Here is a 15,547-nt window from a genome sequence, read left to right on the forward strand (position 1 = left end):
ATTGCAACACCAAGAAGGAAAAGCTTTGCAATTGCGAAAATCACAGGAACGATAAAAATGTTAATAATATGCAAATCATAAGAAAATGGAAATAAAATATTCCAAATATCTTGATTTATTCAGTATCGAGTATGCGCGCCACATGCAGAAATACACACACTGAGGGTATGTTCACACGGCCTATTAACGGACGTAATTCGGGCGTTTTTGCCCCGAATTACGTCTGAAAATAGCACCTCAATAGCGCTGACAAACATCTGCCCATTGAAAGCAATTGGCAGACGTTTGTCTGTTCACACGAGGCGTATATTTACGCGCCGCTGTCAAATGACGGCGTGTAAATAGACGCCCGCATAGAAGAAGTGACCTGTCACTTCTTTGGCCGTAATTGGAGCCGCTATTCATTGACTCCAATGAATAGCAGCGCTAATTACGGCCGTAATTGACGCGGCGTTCAAGCGCCTGCACATGCCGGTACGGCTGAATTTACGGGGATGTTTTCAGGCTGAAACATCCCCGTAATTTCAGCCGTTACGGACCCCCGCCGTGTGAACATACCCTTACATGTTTGGCACGCTATCAATGAGGTTATCAATGGTTGTCTGAGGAATGTTATGCCATGCTGAATGCACTTGGGCACGCAAATCATCCAGATTAACTGCTGGCAGCTCCTTTTGCAATTTCCGACCAATGATGTCTCAGATGTGTTCAATAGGAGACAAGTCAGGAGACGCTGCAGGCCATGGTAACACGTTTAGGCCACGCAAGCTGCTCAAAGTTTTCCTGTTGAAAAATGGCTTCTGGAAAACTTTGGAGAAATGGCCGTACCACTGGTTCCATGACCAAATCAATGTAACGCCGGTCTGTTAGGGCTTGTCCACACGCTGCAGAATTGCCGCTTGGAATTTCGAACGGAAAAAACGCAGCAGAATACAATAGCAGCATAGTGGATAAGATTTCAAAAATCTCATCCAAACGCTGCGTAAAAATTCAGAGCAGAAATTCACCTGCGGTGCGTATTTTTCGGACCGCAGCATGTCAATTCCTGCTATGGAAAGTGGCCAGAATTGCTGCGTTTTTCACAGGAGATGTCACCATCTCCTAACACTGTGAAAAACGCAGCAAAATACGCACCATTATCTGCAGTAAAAACCCAAGGGAAATCAGAGGACATTACAGGAAGGAGGTATAAGAGGAGAGAACTACAACTCCCATCATGTCCAGGCTGTTATTGAAAATCAGAGGACATTACAGGGAGGAGGTATAAGAGGAGAGAACTACAACTACCAGCATGTCCAGGCTGTTATTATGTGATATCAGAGGACATTACAGACAGGAGGTATAAGAGGAGAGAACTACAACTGCCAGCATGTCCAGGCTGTTATTATGGGATATCAGAGGACAATACAGGGAGGAGGTATAAGAGGAGAGAACTACAATTTCCAGCATTCCCCTGGCTCCAGTTCTCACACAATTGCTAACAAACTATATAAGAAATACTTACCCTGCCCAGTGTTAATCGCTCCTCTCCCTCCGTCAGGCTCTTCTAGTGGAAAGTGGTGGGCGGTAATTGTAGCAGACGTGCGTGTGTCACGCCTGCTACAAGCATACTTGGAGTAAGCTTCGGGGGCGGAGCTTGTAGCAAAAAAAAACATCAGACCCCACTCACAGTAAAATGACCATCAACCCCCCACTCACAGTAAAATGACCATCAGACCCCACTCTCAGTAATATGACCAAAAGCCCCCTCCAGTAAAGTCGCCATCAGCCCCCCACTCACATTAAAATGACCATCAGCCGCCCACTCACAGTAAAATGACAATCAGCCCCCCCAGTAAAGTGACCATCAGCTGTGCGTGCGTGACGTCTGCTACAAGCATAGTTGGAGTAAGCGTCGGGGGCGGAGGTTGTAGCAAAAAATATATATATATATTTTATTTTTTTCTTGCAGTGGTTGACGGGAGTGTGGCAGCACCCCAGTTGGGTACCACTGATCTAGGGAGAATGCCTTGGGCAAAATGACAGGAACAAAGCTTTGTCATCCTATGGAGGGAAGGTGTAAGGCGGATCAGAGCTAGTAGGTGAATTGACTAAACAGAAAGGTCATGTGTGGTCGTAAGAAATCAAAGAGTAACAAGGAAAAAAATCAACAATTATAAAGAGCATCACGCAGAATAAGCAACCTGACCAGGAGTAAGCAAGCAGTTCATGTAGTGAAATCTAGTAGAGGTGGATCCCGATTATATCAGTTCCTGATGTGGTCAGTTCTGAAGTCTCTGTAGAAAGGAACAGGAATGTCATATGGGTGACTGGTGACATTTTGGGTCAATACAGAGGTCAGAGACTAGTTGGGGACATAGATGTCTGGTAAGTCCAAGGCACAAAGGAAATCCTGCAATTCAGTCGGGTCACGAAGCAATATGATATAACTAAAATATTCAACCTCTTTCTCCTGGTAAAATATTTAACCACTTTCTTTTTTATGGTAAAACTCCAGGAACTCTTGATCTACTCTCGCCTAATTGGCTGTCTCGGATAACTCTTTTCTGGACACCTTACAATCTGGTTTCCACTCTCTAAGGAAAAAGCTCTTACTAAAGGGAAACTATTATCTACTGATTCTTCTGCCGCTATCTGCTGCATTTGACACTGTAGACCAGCGCCTACTTCTAAGTGAACTTCACTTTATTGGCCTCTCTTGGTATTCTTCCTACATCTCAAACCTCTCGTTCAGCATACAATTTGTTGGCTCTAGCATTCACAAGTCTCGTCTAACAGGAGGTCTGTACCCTTACCATTTTTGTATCATTGAGCATCTGACCTGTAATTTCCGTTACACCAGATTTTCCATGTAATCTGACGGGCCATTGATGTACACTAATATTGGAGTTTATGCACTGGCTGCTTTGCACAGCAGATTCTCATTTAGAGCATATTAGTCCATATATGTGGCGTGAAACTATATTTATACTTTTTGTACAATATTACATTCCTGACTGCTGTGTCCATTTGCTCCATGTGTGGAGTTTCCTCCAGTTTTTAAATGATGTTTTAAATGTATTACTTGAATAAAGTTTGTAATTTATATGTACGTATGACTATGTACAATCTGTTCATTTTGTAGGTTCCATCGCCTTAGTAGAAAGCAGGCTCAAGTAGATCAGGCAGAGCTGAGCTCCTCACATGCACGTGGTAATATCTTTGTCCACTGCATTGAAACGGAATGAAAAGACAAACACACAACACAACACCAGTACACTGGATACTGGATGGAAAAACCTGTCAAGGACTCTGCAAGACTTGAGATCAAATTTAAAAACCGGTGCACTCAGCACTGTTCAGATATTTACTCTAATTTTTACAGTAATTTTTTTATCATGCATTAGCATTGGCAGTCATTGGCAGGCATTAGCATTGGCAGACATTAGTAAAAATGTCTTATGATAAGATGGAAAATATCGAAGTTTGTCAATGCAAATGAATGTATTTTTACTGTCTTGCATACTCTTTCCTAGGCAGCACCTGCAATAGTCAAATAAACAAAAGGTGCCTTAAAGTGAATTTCCACCTTTTTGTCACTATTTCGTTTTCAAATCCATCATTAATTCCTTAGGGCTCAGTTTTGCTGATAAATTGCTCCAAATCACTTTCACTGATATAAATGATAATATTTTGGCTGACTGTCGCTACTACAGGGGTAGCTTAGGAACGTACTGAATATTGTTGTATTATTAAATTCAATGTTTAAACAGTTTGCAGTAAACATCTAAGCTCCCCCTAGTGATGACTTCAGGCAGTCAAAATTTTATGTGTCTTTGCGGGAGATATTAAGCTCTCTATAAGAAAAACAGAACTGATCGATACAATAAAATATTAAGAAATTAATCTTGATACAATATTGTATGGGATACAGGAAAAGCATTCCTTAAAGCCTCATGCACCATGGCCATGCTCGTAAACACAGTCCGTGATTACGAGCTTTGCAAGCCTCTGGCGGCCGCAGACAGCCACCTGTTTTTTTGGCCCGTGCTCCCATACAAAGTAAAAAGCAAAAGATGGGACATGTCCTATCTTTTGCAGAGGCTTCCTATGGCCAGGACACCTTCCCGCACATATACGGGAAGGTGTCCGTGGTCAATAGAAGTGAATTGGTCCGTAATTGCGGACCGTAATTGCAGACCACAATTACGGATAAATTCTACAGTCGTGTGCATGGGGCCTAAGAGAATAATGTACAGGGAAATAGCTAGATTAAAGCAGTAAGGGATAAGTAAGTAGGGCAGTAAGGGATAGAGGAGCTATTTTTTATTAAGGATGAAACCAAGCTGGATAAAAAAAAAAAGTGGGAACTGGTGGTGAAAGAATATGAAGAATTTCAACTACAAAAAGCATTAAATAAAAATATATTTGCAGGCCTGGCATGATATAGAGAACGCGGTAAACCTTGAAAATTTCTAGCCACTATAGTTATAAAACAAATGTCAAGTAATTTCATACCAGAAATAAAAGCAGAGTCAGGTTGCTTGATTAATGACTCGGAGAGTATATTACACACATTTATGAACGATTACCACCAACTATATAAATCAAAACTACAGTGTGAGGATGGTAACATTTAAGAGTTTTTGGGGAAAATTAAACTTCCTACCGTCAAGAAAATAAGGTGGTTAGGTCTGCCTATTGAATTACAAAAATGTAGAACTTGCCATCAAAATGGGGGAATGCTGGAACTAACTACTGTATGGGGGACCTAATTATTATATGGTTGAGAGGGGTATTTGTATTGTGTGGGGCACCAAAAGGGACATTATTGCCACAAGGCTCACTTATGAATGGCGAATTTGTTTACAAAACTCTTGGGGAAAAGATGGGGAGGGTGCAGGAAAATCAAGAAGTCAAAGATGTCTGTGCTGCTGAGCAGAGACGAGTCATGTCTGGAAGAAGTCATCATGCTGGTCTGGGTCGGATGAGGAGGAAAGGGAAAGTGAATGACTCCGATCAGAGAAGACAGTCATGGGATGTTACTGTACTGTATTCACTTATAAGGTCTGAAGAGCGTCTGTGTAAAACTAGATTCTACCACTATAAAGTCCCTGTATACTGATATTAGTGATCTTTGAATAGTGATTTTTATACAGTAACATTATGGTAATATTATACAGACACTATGTGGTGGTAAAAAGTGGTAATGGTGTGGTGGTATCATTTGTCTCTTGTGTAGTGGTATCATTGGTAATATTGACCTTGGTATACTGAGTTTTGTTCAGTAACAGTATGGTGATATTTGGTCTTTGAATAGGGGTATTATTTGGTTATTTACATCGGCTTCACATAAGGCTACACAATATTTTATTCTTCACAATATATACTACACACCAGAAAAAAATTGTAAATTCCGGGGGTTGGGTAGGATTTGATGCAAAAGATGTCAACAAGAGAAGGCTTACTAGACCCGGACTGGGTATAAAAAGCAGCCCTCTACACAAACCCTAACAGCCTACTTACAATATTGCAATGTGTCACTCATTTGCTTAACCTTTTTCAGACAAGCGTGTCCGTTTTGCATTCGCAAAAAAAAACAGACCGTATTTCATGCATTTCCGTTCCGCGTGGGATCAGTGTTCCCATATTTTCTCAGAATTTCTTTAGGAACTGATGCGTGACAAACACGGTCAGCACACAGATGCCGTTCGTGTGCTTTACATGTTTTTCACGCACAGAAGTCAATGGGTGACGTGGTTCGCAAATACGGACCATGATAGAACATGCAGTGAGTTTCATGCAACGGACACACGCTGCATGAAAAACTATGGATGTGTGAATAGCCACATTGATGTGCATAGGTCCGTGTGATGTCCGTTTTTTTTAATGGACAGCACATGGACGTATAATACGCTTATCTGAATAAGCCCCAAGCCGTTTATGAGAACCTGCAGAGCCCAGGCAGTGAAACTGGAGAGGAGTCTGGCATATTCATGAGCGCTCACTTTCTGAGAGCTCCATCGACGTTTCATTGATTAAAAGATGTCTCCCTCTGCAAACTAATAGAGAAAGCAAAACACGGCGCCACATGGTGCAGGTTACCCAAGTGGGAAATGGATAATCAAGAGGAATGATGCTTACCTTGAAGCAATGAAATAAGAGCGATGGAGAGAAAAGCGCTGCTGCTGCCGGGACTCGAGGCCGGTAATTCCAGAAGAACGACCGCAGATGCTATGCTGGGTAGGCTGGAAAAAAGAGAGTCTGCAAAGGCGCTGCTGCACACGGATGGGACCGAAGTGAAAACTCCGGAAAGATGATGATAATGATGATGATAATCCAATGAAGCAATGATGATAATTGAATAAAATTTATTGGTATGACTACGCGTTTCAATGCCGAACCGGCATCTTCATCAGGTCATGAAAAAGAGCACAGACATCACAGTTTAAATAGAGTCATAAAGTTCAAAAAAACCCGCCAATGTGAACAAGGGCAGGGCGATAAGATGACGTCAGAGTTCAAAGGTTAAAAATAACAGATAACAGTGACCACTAAGTAATGAACATAATCAAAATAATAAAAATGTTGAAAAAGAAAAGATAAAGACCATCAGTTAGGAAACAATATAGGAAAACTGACACAAGTGGTACAAAATTAGGGGATGCAGAACAGGATGAGGTGTTATCCGTGAAATAAACGGAACAATAGGTGCCGGTGTCAATGCAACAATGTTTATTGTTTATAATATTTACTATTTTACTACATTTTACATTATACATTTTACATATTTTACTATATTGTTTATAATTGTTGCATTGACACCGGCACCTATTGTTCCGTTTATTTCGCGGATAACACCTCATCCTGTTCTGCATCCCCTAATTTATCTTTTCTTTTTCAACATTTTTATTATTTTGATTATGTTCATTACTTAGTGGTCACTGTTATCTGTTATTTTTAACCTTTGAACTCTGACGTCATCTTATCGCCCTGCCCTTGTTCACATTGGCGGGTTTTTTTGAACTTTATGACTCTATTTAAACTGTGATGTCTGTGCTCTTTTTCATGACCTGATGAAGATGCCGGTTCGGCATTGAAACGCGTAGTCATACCAATAAATTTTATTCAATTATCATCATTGCTTCATTGGATTATCATCATCATTATCATCATCTTTCCGGAGTTTTCACTTCGGTCCCATCCGTGTGCAGCAGCGCCTTTGCAGACTCTCTTTTTTCCAGCCTACCCAGCATCTGCAAACTAATAGGGAGACATCTGTCAATCAGCGGACAGTTGGTAGAGCACACGGAAAGTGGGTGGAGCTTCCGACAAGGATCAATTGTCATATATAATGAGTATAAGCACTCATAAGGGCACTCATAAATTATTGATATTTAAAGGGTTACTAAAAATGTAATAAAAAACTTTTGACATGTCATAGTGACATATCAGAAGTTTTGATCAGTGGAGGTCCAAGCACTGAGATTCCCACCGATCTCTAATACGAAGCAGCAAAAGCGCTCGGGTGAGTCCTGTGCCGCTTCATGTCTGTTTGGCTTTCATTGGAAAGCCAGGCGAGTAGTGTACAAGCTCAACAGAAAGTCGCTTCTGCGGCTTCGTTTTATCGATTTGTGGGGGTCTCATTGCTCGGACCACCACCGATCAAAACTTCTGACATGTCACTATTACATGTCAAAAGTTTTCTGAAAGTTTAGTTAGACTTTAAAGATTAAATGACCTCTCCATCTTGAAGTAGGGAGTTTACAAACAGGATGGCATAAGGAAGAATCTCAGATGCACCTCTAGACCTCATTCTTTTTTATTTTTTGTAAATCTCTTTTTTTTTTTTGGATATAACAAAATACAGAGACATATGAAAGATATAGGAACAAATTACAAAACTTCGCCATTCTGCAACTGTACATTCCATAACACATTAGCATTAACACCTGAAATTACATTTCTCATAATTTTAATATGTTAATATCGAAGATTTCTGCCTCTGATAACCTGTAAGAATGAACTGGGAAACTATATACATGAGTCCCCTTCAGTGTAAAACTTACTTAAAGATCTGAGTAAATGAAATATGTCTACACAGTAGTTGTATAACAAAAAATAAATAAAATAGAATTGACATTAAGAGTAATCAGGTGGTGAAAATCCTATATAAAGGCTTATGTAAACGAATAGAGGCATTAAGTTGATGTCTATAACAATAATAGAAGGGTTAACCGCCTGTTTAGGTGTGTTAGGTTCCAAGACTCCCAGAATCTGAAGAAACTAGCGCTGGTCGAGCCAGTTTCCAAGGGCTCCATTCCACTAGAAATTTTTCATGGGTACCCAAATCCCAACTCAATAGTTCCACCATTCTGCACACCATGTCAACTTTGGCAATCCATTCAGTAATGGAAGGGGGTCGCTCAGATCTCCAATGTAAAGGTATGAGCAGTTTAGCTGCCATTAGAAGGTGAGTGAGCAAGTCATTTCTTTTTGGAGTATAAGTGCCTGAAGGAAGCCAAAATAAGATCAAACAATGTGTCAAAACAATCTGTTTCTTGGTAATTGCTCTACAACAGGATTCAATTGTTGTCCAAAAAGGTCATATGCGAGGACAGAACCACCAGATGTGAGAGAGGGAACCTTTATATGTGTTACATCTCCAGCCAGTGGCGTAACTACCGCTATAGCAGCCGTAGTGGCTGCTACGGAGCCCGCGGCATGAGGGGGCCCGTGTCGCCCGCCGGCACGGGCCCCCACCATGGCCGGAGGCTCCGCTAGCAGCTGCTATGGCTGCTACAGCGGGACACCACTGAACACTACGGCAGAGCAGGGAGGTATCTCCCAGCTCTGCCATTAAACAAAAGACATGTATCCCCTATCCACAGGACAGGGGATACATGTGTGATCGCTGGCATTGATAGGGAGAACGGGGGACTGAAAGTCCCCTGAAGTTCTCCATCACAATCACAAACCTCGGACTTCCGGGGTCAGTGTCGGCAGCTCCGTAGAAATGAATGGTGCGCCGGTCGCGCTTGTGCGCATGCGTGACCAGCGCTCCTTTCATTTTTATTGAGCTGCGCAGACGCCGGAAGTCAGAGGTTAGTCATGGAGAACTTCGGGGGACTTTCGGTCCCCCGTTCTCCCTATCGCTGCCAGCGATCACACATGTATCCCTTATCCTGTGGATAGGGGATGCATGTATTTTGTCTTCTCACACTGTAGGTCGCATTTTTTTGGGGGGATGGGGACGCTGTATGGCGTTCCCTACAGGGGGGGCTGTATAGCGTTCCCTACAGTGGGGGCTGTATGGCGTTCCCTACAGGGGGGCTGTATGACGCTATCCACAGGGGGGGCTGTATGGCATTCCCTACAGGGGGGGCTGTAAGGCGTTCCCTACAGGGGGGGGCTGTATGGTGTTCCCTACAGGGGGGGGCTGTATGGCGTTCCCTACAGGGGGGCTGTATGGCGTTCCCTACAGGGGGGCTGTATGGCGTTCCCTACAGACCCCCCCCTGTAGGGAACGCCATACAGACCCCCTGTAGATGACGCCATAGAGACCCCCTGTAGATAACGCCATACAGACCCCCTGTAGATAACGCCATACAGTCCCCCCTGTAGATAACGCCATACAGTCCCCCCTGTAGATAACGCCATACAGTCCCCCCTGTAGATAGCGCCATACTTCCCCCTCTGTAGATAGCGCCGTACAGCCCCCTCTGTAGATAATGCCATACAGCCCCCTCTGTAGATAACGCCATACAGCCCCCCTGTAGATAACGCCATACAGCCCCCTCTGTAGAGAACGCCATACAGCCACCCCCTGTGGATAGCGCCATACAGCCCCCCTGTAGATAGCGCCATACAGCCCCCTCTGTAGATAACGCCATACAGCCCCCTGTAGATAACGCCATACAGCCCCCTCTGTAGATAGCACCATACAGCCCCATCTGTAGATAACGCCATACAGCCCCCTTTGTAGATATCTACAGAGGGGGCTGTATGGCGTTATCTACAGGGGGGACTGTATGGCGCTATCTACAGAGGGGGCTGTATGGCGTTATCTACAGGGGGGCTGGAAAAAAGGCACTATCTACAAGGCGGGGGAGGTTGTGAGTCAAAAGTTTGCTATGGGGTCCAGTCTTTCCTAGTTACGCCCCTGTCTCCAGCATCTATCTGATACAGTCGGGTACATTTTTTATAAAAACTCAGGGGTCCTATACCATCTGGTGATTGTTTTATAAGAGTTCTCTTGTACCCGTACACATCATGAAAAGCCATGTGAGGACCTTAGAATGTGAGAAACTTCTTCAATAGTAAAATTTTGATCAAGTTCCTTTTCCCAAGCTTGAACAAAGTTTGGTTTAGAGCGTTCTCTGTTCATGAGTAGACCATAATTTAGAGAGTAGTCCCCTTACTGTGTTAGGAAATAAAATATAAGTTTCAAGCCAGTAAGGTTCCTGGATATTCGTGAACTTTTGTTTGAAATAGAGTACAAACTTTTTAGACCTTATTCTTTATGTAGCACATCCATGACCTTGGAATGCCTAACAATTTCTGGCCCCCTATAACTTGAAACCCGTTCTAAGAAAACCCCCTATCACACCTTGAAACCATTACCTGAAATAAAGACAAGACCGCGTGACTTTGTATAAAATGGCCACAGCAGCCTATTTATTAACAAAATAGAATTTTTCATTCATATATATATACACACATACACGCACGCACACACACAAACATATATATATATATATATATATATAACCATATCGATGATACAATATGCGTAACAGTTAACTAGTACAGGAAGGGGTGTTTGAAGTCTCTGTTTAATTACCGTTCGCAATTCAGCACCACCTATCCGCCCTCAGCCGCATATCGCCTATTCAAGGTCCCTCCCGCTGCAATTATCATCCTGCTGAGACCTCAATAGGAAATATATAACCCCAGCACACACAGAGGTACACAAGAGATCCAGATGCAAACAAATTTAAGTTTTATTGCAACAAAAGTTGGTAAAGTTGAGGTAGAAAGCGACTTGGTAAAGACGTTTCGGCCGAACCTCGGCCTTTGTCACGGTCGCTGTAAGTCGATATCACTGGTATGGGATGTCCGCCGGATCTTCCCAGTGAAAACGTCTTTACCAAGTCGCTTTCTACCTCAACTTTACCAACTTTTGTTGCAATAAAACTTAAATTTGTTTGCATCTGGATCTTTTGTGTACCTTTGTGTGTGCTGGGGTTATATATTTCCAATATTGTGGGATTCTCGTCCCTACCTTACTAGCACCACGCCAATAGACTGAGGTGTGCATCCCAATATCTATTTTTGAGACCTCAATAGGGACATACCCACAAATTACCATATAGGTACCACCTTTTGGGACTCCCCAAATCTGCGATGGATGCCCAATTTTCACCAAACTACCACCTCACAAAGACCCAGTTCCCGCTAACTGCCATGACAGATCAACCCGTAAAGCAAATAAAAAACAAGCCAAAAATGGAAAACCAACAGCACCAACAATCACATAGAACACAACGGAAAGGAAAATTGACAACAACGCTAAGGAAAGAAAACTTCAGGTGGGTGGGACGCTGCCCAACTTCTGGGATACTGAGTGATGGAACCTTATTGCTCTCTCTGTATATCCCTCCCCTTGGACCCTGCTTGACTTCCAATCAGGTAAGCCCTTACCAATACCTCTCCCTTTTTCCCTACCACACACACTCACTTAAACTTCTCACCCCTATCAACTAGCCCGCTATTTACTTTAAGTTATTAACCCCTTCACACTTGAATAAAACTTCCCTCCAGTTCCACAGCATCCCTCCAATGTCATGGGGCCTTACCCTAATCTGCGCCACAGTCCAGGCCTTTGATTTCTCTCTCCTAACATACCTTTGGTGACTGTAGCCAAGGAGTTCAATCATTGTTTAATCTGAGCACAGAACTTGACTCCAAAATGCTTTAGGTGTTGTGTGGCATCTCTGAAATATTGGCGCAAATTTATTAATTATGACGGAAAAGAGTGGAAAAAAAAGTGCAGGCAGTTTAAAATCGGCTTCAAAATTCCTGAAGGAAATCTGAGGCAGATTTGTTTTCTGCCTGCAAAAAAACTCTCTGTGTGAACAGGGCCTAAGGGTGTATTCACAAAGTGCGGTTTTGCCGTGTTTGTCCCGCGCAGCCGAAAACCACATCGAATAGCGCATGCGTTTTTACCACAAGTTTTTCAATGCGGTTTTCGACTGCGTGGCGAAAACATGGCAAAACCACACTGTGTTAATATACCCAAAGAAAATATTTTTTTATAAAAACTCCCACACACAATCCTCGTTAACGATTTTATTTTTTTAGATCATCGAAGTAGTACAGCGTATCTACGACGTAGTCCAAACGGTCGGACAGAACCTGCAAAACAAAAAAATAAAGTTAGTAATATAAAAAATAAAAATCTTCTCACCTACAGCAACTTCTCTTCACACGCCGCTCACAAAAACAACGACGTGTAAAATACAGGATTTTTTACGTGTTTTCACATGTGCTTTTTGACGCATTTTGTGCGTGCTTTTTGCATGTTTTTTGCATGTTTTTGGGGTGTAATTAGGACTCCCATTGACTATGGGAACATTTGGCACATTTTACGTGCCAAATAATTGACCCGACGCTTATTTTTTTCCGCAACATGTTTTTGTTAAAACGCTTGCGTAAAAAAAGCTTGTTGTATGTACGAAGGGCTCGCTTTCCCATTGATGTAAATGGGAACTTAAGTATTTTTTGGCGCGTCTTTCAAGGGGCTTTTAACACGTTTTGTGCTCGCTTTTTGCACGTTTTTTGTCACGTAAGTATTACTCTCATTGACTATGGGAACATATGGCGCGCTTTACGTGCCAAAGAATTGACTAGATGCTTCTTTTTTTGCGCAACGCTTTTTTTTAAAAACGCTCGCCTAAAAAATTTTGTTGTATATATTAACAGCGTGCTTTCCCATTGATGTAAATGGGAAGCTTAATAAAGCGTTTGATGCGTTTTCCGGGTCATAAAATGCTCCAAAAACCGAACTGACAAGTCATTCACCACACGGTCTGCCTCTTGACTTTCATCATTCTTATCCTTTTGGTGTGTTAGAGAGCTCTGCCAGCTGCCATTGTAAAAGCACTCCCAAAATCGGAGCTGGACAATGCTAAGCAATTTGAAGACACCTTTTCCTGGCTTGTAGCCAAAAATAGGGAGGGGGTGAGTCTCCCTCCCACATTTACAGCAGCTGTAAGTCAGGCAGCTTTGCCTGATTCACCTTGCTGTAATTCTGAGAAGTGCTCCCTCTGGTGGCCAACATAGGAAAACATGTAAAATTATTATTTAATTTGTAATACTTCCCACCTTGTGGAAGAAAAAAAAATACAGAATGTCTTAAGTACCGGAATTGTCTACTCCTGACATGGATATGAATGTGATAACTTTAAAAACTAGCTTATTGAATCTACTGGAAAGGCAGTAGAACTTTATCAAATACCAAATTTTATGTTTCATTTTTTTCCAATATGATATATTCAGCAACTAAACACATTAGTGCAATAAAATATTTCACTATCTATCTATCTATCTATCTATCTATCTATCTATCTATCTATCTATCTATCTATCTATCTAATCTAATCTAATCTAATCTATCTAATCTATCTATCACATTTTTTTTTATTTTTCACAGTCTTTTAGGCTCTAATGCCTTGGATGCCTTCCAGGTTGCCTTGTAAAATTTTCTAGTAGTTGATATTGGTCATGAGAAACTCATTACATTTATTAAAACTGGGCTTCCAGCCAGAGTCAATTGTAACATTTATGTCATGGTCCTAGTGCTTGAAATTCTGTGCAGCACCTATTAGTTACACTCATTAACCTCTAATGATTAACAGGTGATTAAAGAGACAGGAACATCTAGAAATGAAAAGCACTCATATATATTAGGGACTACAAATCTTTATAAAGATTTTCCTTGGAGTTGAATATTTAAAGAAGAACAATCATTTTGGTATAACACTCCTAAATCTAATAGAGCAGCACCATGCTGGACATCAACATTGTACTTTAAATCCCTTAACATCTGTACACTGCTGTTCTGCTGTAAGAGGCTCTGTATTACTTTTTATGGACATTACATATATTAGGAGGCTCTGCTTTTAATTAGGACATGTGCTAGATGTAGTAATATAAACAAGTGTGTCGGTTTAATGGTCCATCCCACAATCGGCCTGAAGAGAGGTTACGGTGCATCCCTTAAACAGCTGGGGTCGGAGGTTTTTCTGATCCCAGCTGCATTCAGCAGGCATCTCTAAAAACTGGAGCTGTTAATAACAGCTCCTGCTTAGAGAATTAGCGCTCACTGGAACGATCATAAGCTTTTTCTACAACGACACCAAAAGATGTCGCTGAAGACTAAGGACCTGCACCGCCTGCCGTCAAAAGACGGTGGACCATCATTAAGGGCTAAAACTATATTGTTTAGCTCAACACATTTTACTTTTTTTACTTTGTGAGAAGATATAAAGGAATATAAAGGACAATAATTCCACAATTAATATTTTTCAACAATCCATAAGATAGACGATAAATATGATCGCTGGGGCCCACTCCAATCTCTAAAATGGGATCCCAATGTTCCTCCCCACTGTACAATCGCAGTGAGGAAGATTTTGAATGGAGCAGTGGTCACGCAGATTGGTGGGGGTCCCAGTGACGGGGCCCCCAACAATCATACATTTATAAATATGTTAAATGTGGGAAGAACCTTTCAGAAGAGTATTAGTCTGATGAAATTTGTTACATCATAAGAAGACAACTTCCCCAATTTTTTATGCTGACCAATCTTTAACCATTATGGAAATAATTTTGGCAAACACATTCCATTTCTCTTGACTTTATTAACATTGTTCCTTAGATAATTAGATTTAGAAGTTATATTTTAAGGACAATTTGCAATAAAACTTGGAATCTCTTTTTCATCCAAGTTGAGGATCCATTTTTTAAATACACTGCATAATGTAACAGCAAGATCAATGCTTCTTTCTATACATCAAGCAATATTTAACATGTATATCTCTGCAGAGAACAGAGCTGGCAAAGTGCCCAAATGCACAGCTGTTTTTCAAAGATAGTGTCGCTGTAACAAATATTGATGCTACTTTGAATTCATCAATATACAATTTGGCCACTTTCCATCTAATGTACCTAATAATGATATCCATGTAAGTGAATCATTTTAATTGGTCACAATTTATTACTTTGATATAAACTACTGAAGTACTTTCTCTAATCTGAGGAGGCTTTAAATAGACCAAGAATGCAAACTATTAATTGGTGAATTAGATGCCTGTAGGCAAGTTTAAGAACGGGCATTAGGAATAGTTGGCATGGTATCCTAACATTAAGTTGCATTAAATATTCAATTGATCCAAGTGTCTTCTCTTTTCTCTGCACATATGTCACAACTGCTTGCTTCCCTAACCTTTTTTAAGAAAAATGTATTCACTCTTTTTTGTAACAAAACACGTAGAGAACATTTGTA

The sequence above is a fragment of the Rhinoderma darwinii genome, chromosome 7 (genome assembly GCF_050947455.1).
Source record: "Rhinoderma darwinii isolate aRhiDar2 chromosome 7, aRhiDar2.hap1, whole genome shotgun sequence".
In the NCBI taxonomy this organism is placed as follows: domain Eukaryota; kingdom Metazoa; phylum Chordata; class Amphibia; order Anura; family Rhinodermatidae; genus Rhinoderma; species Rhinoderma darwinii.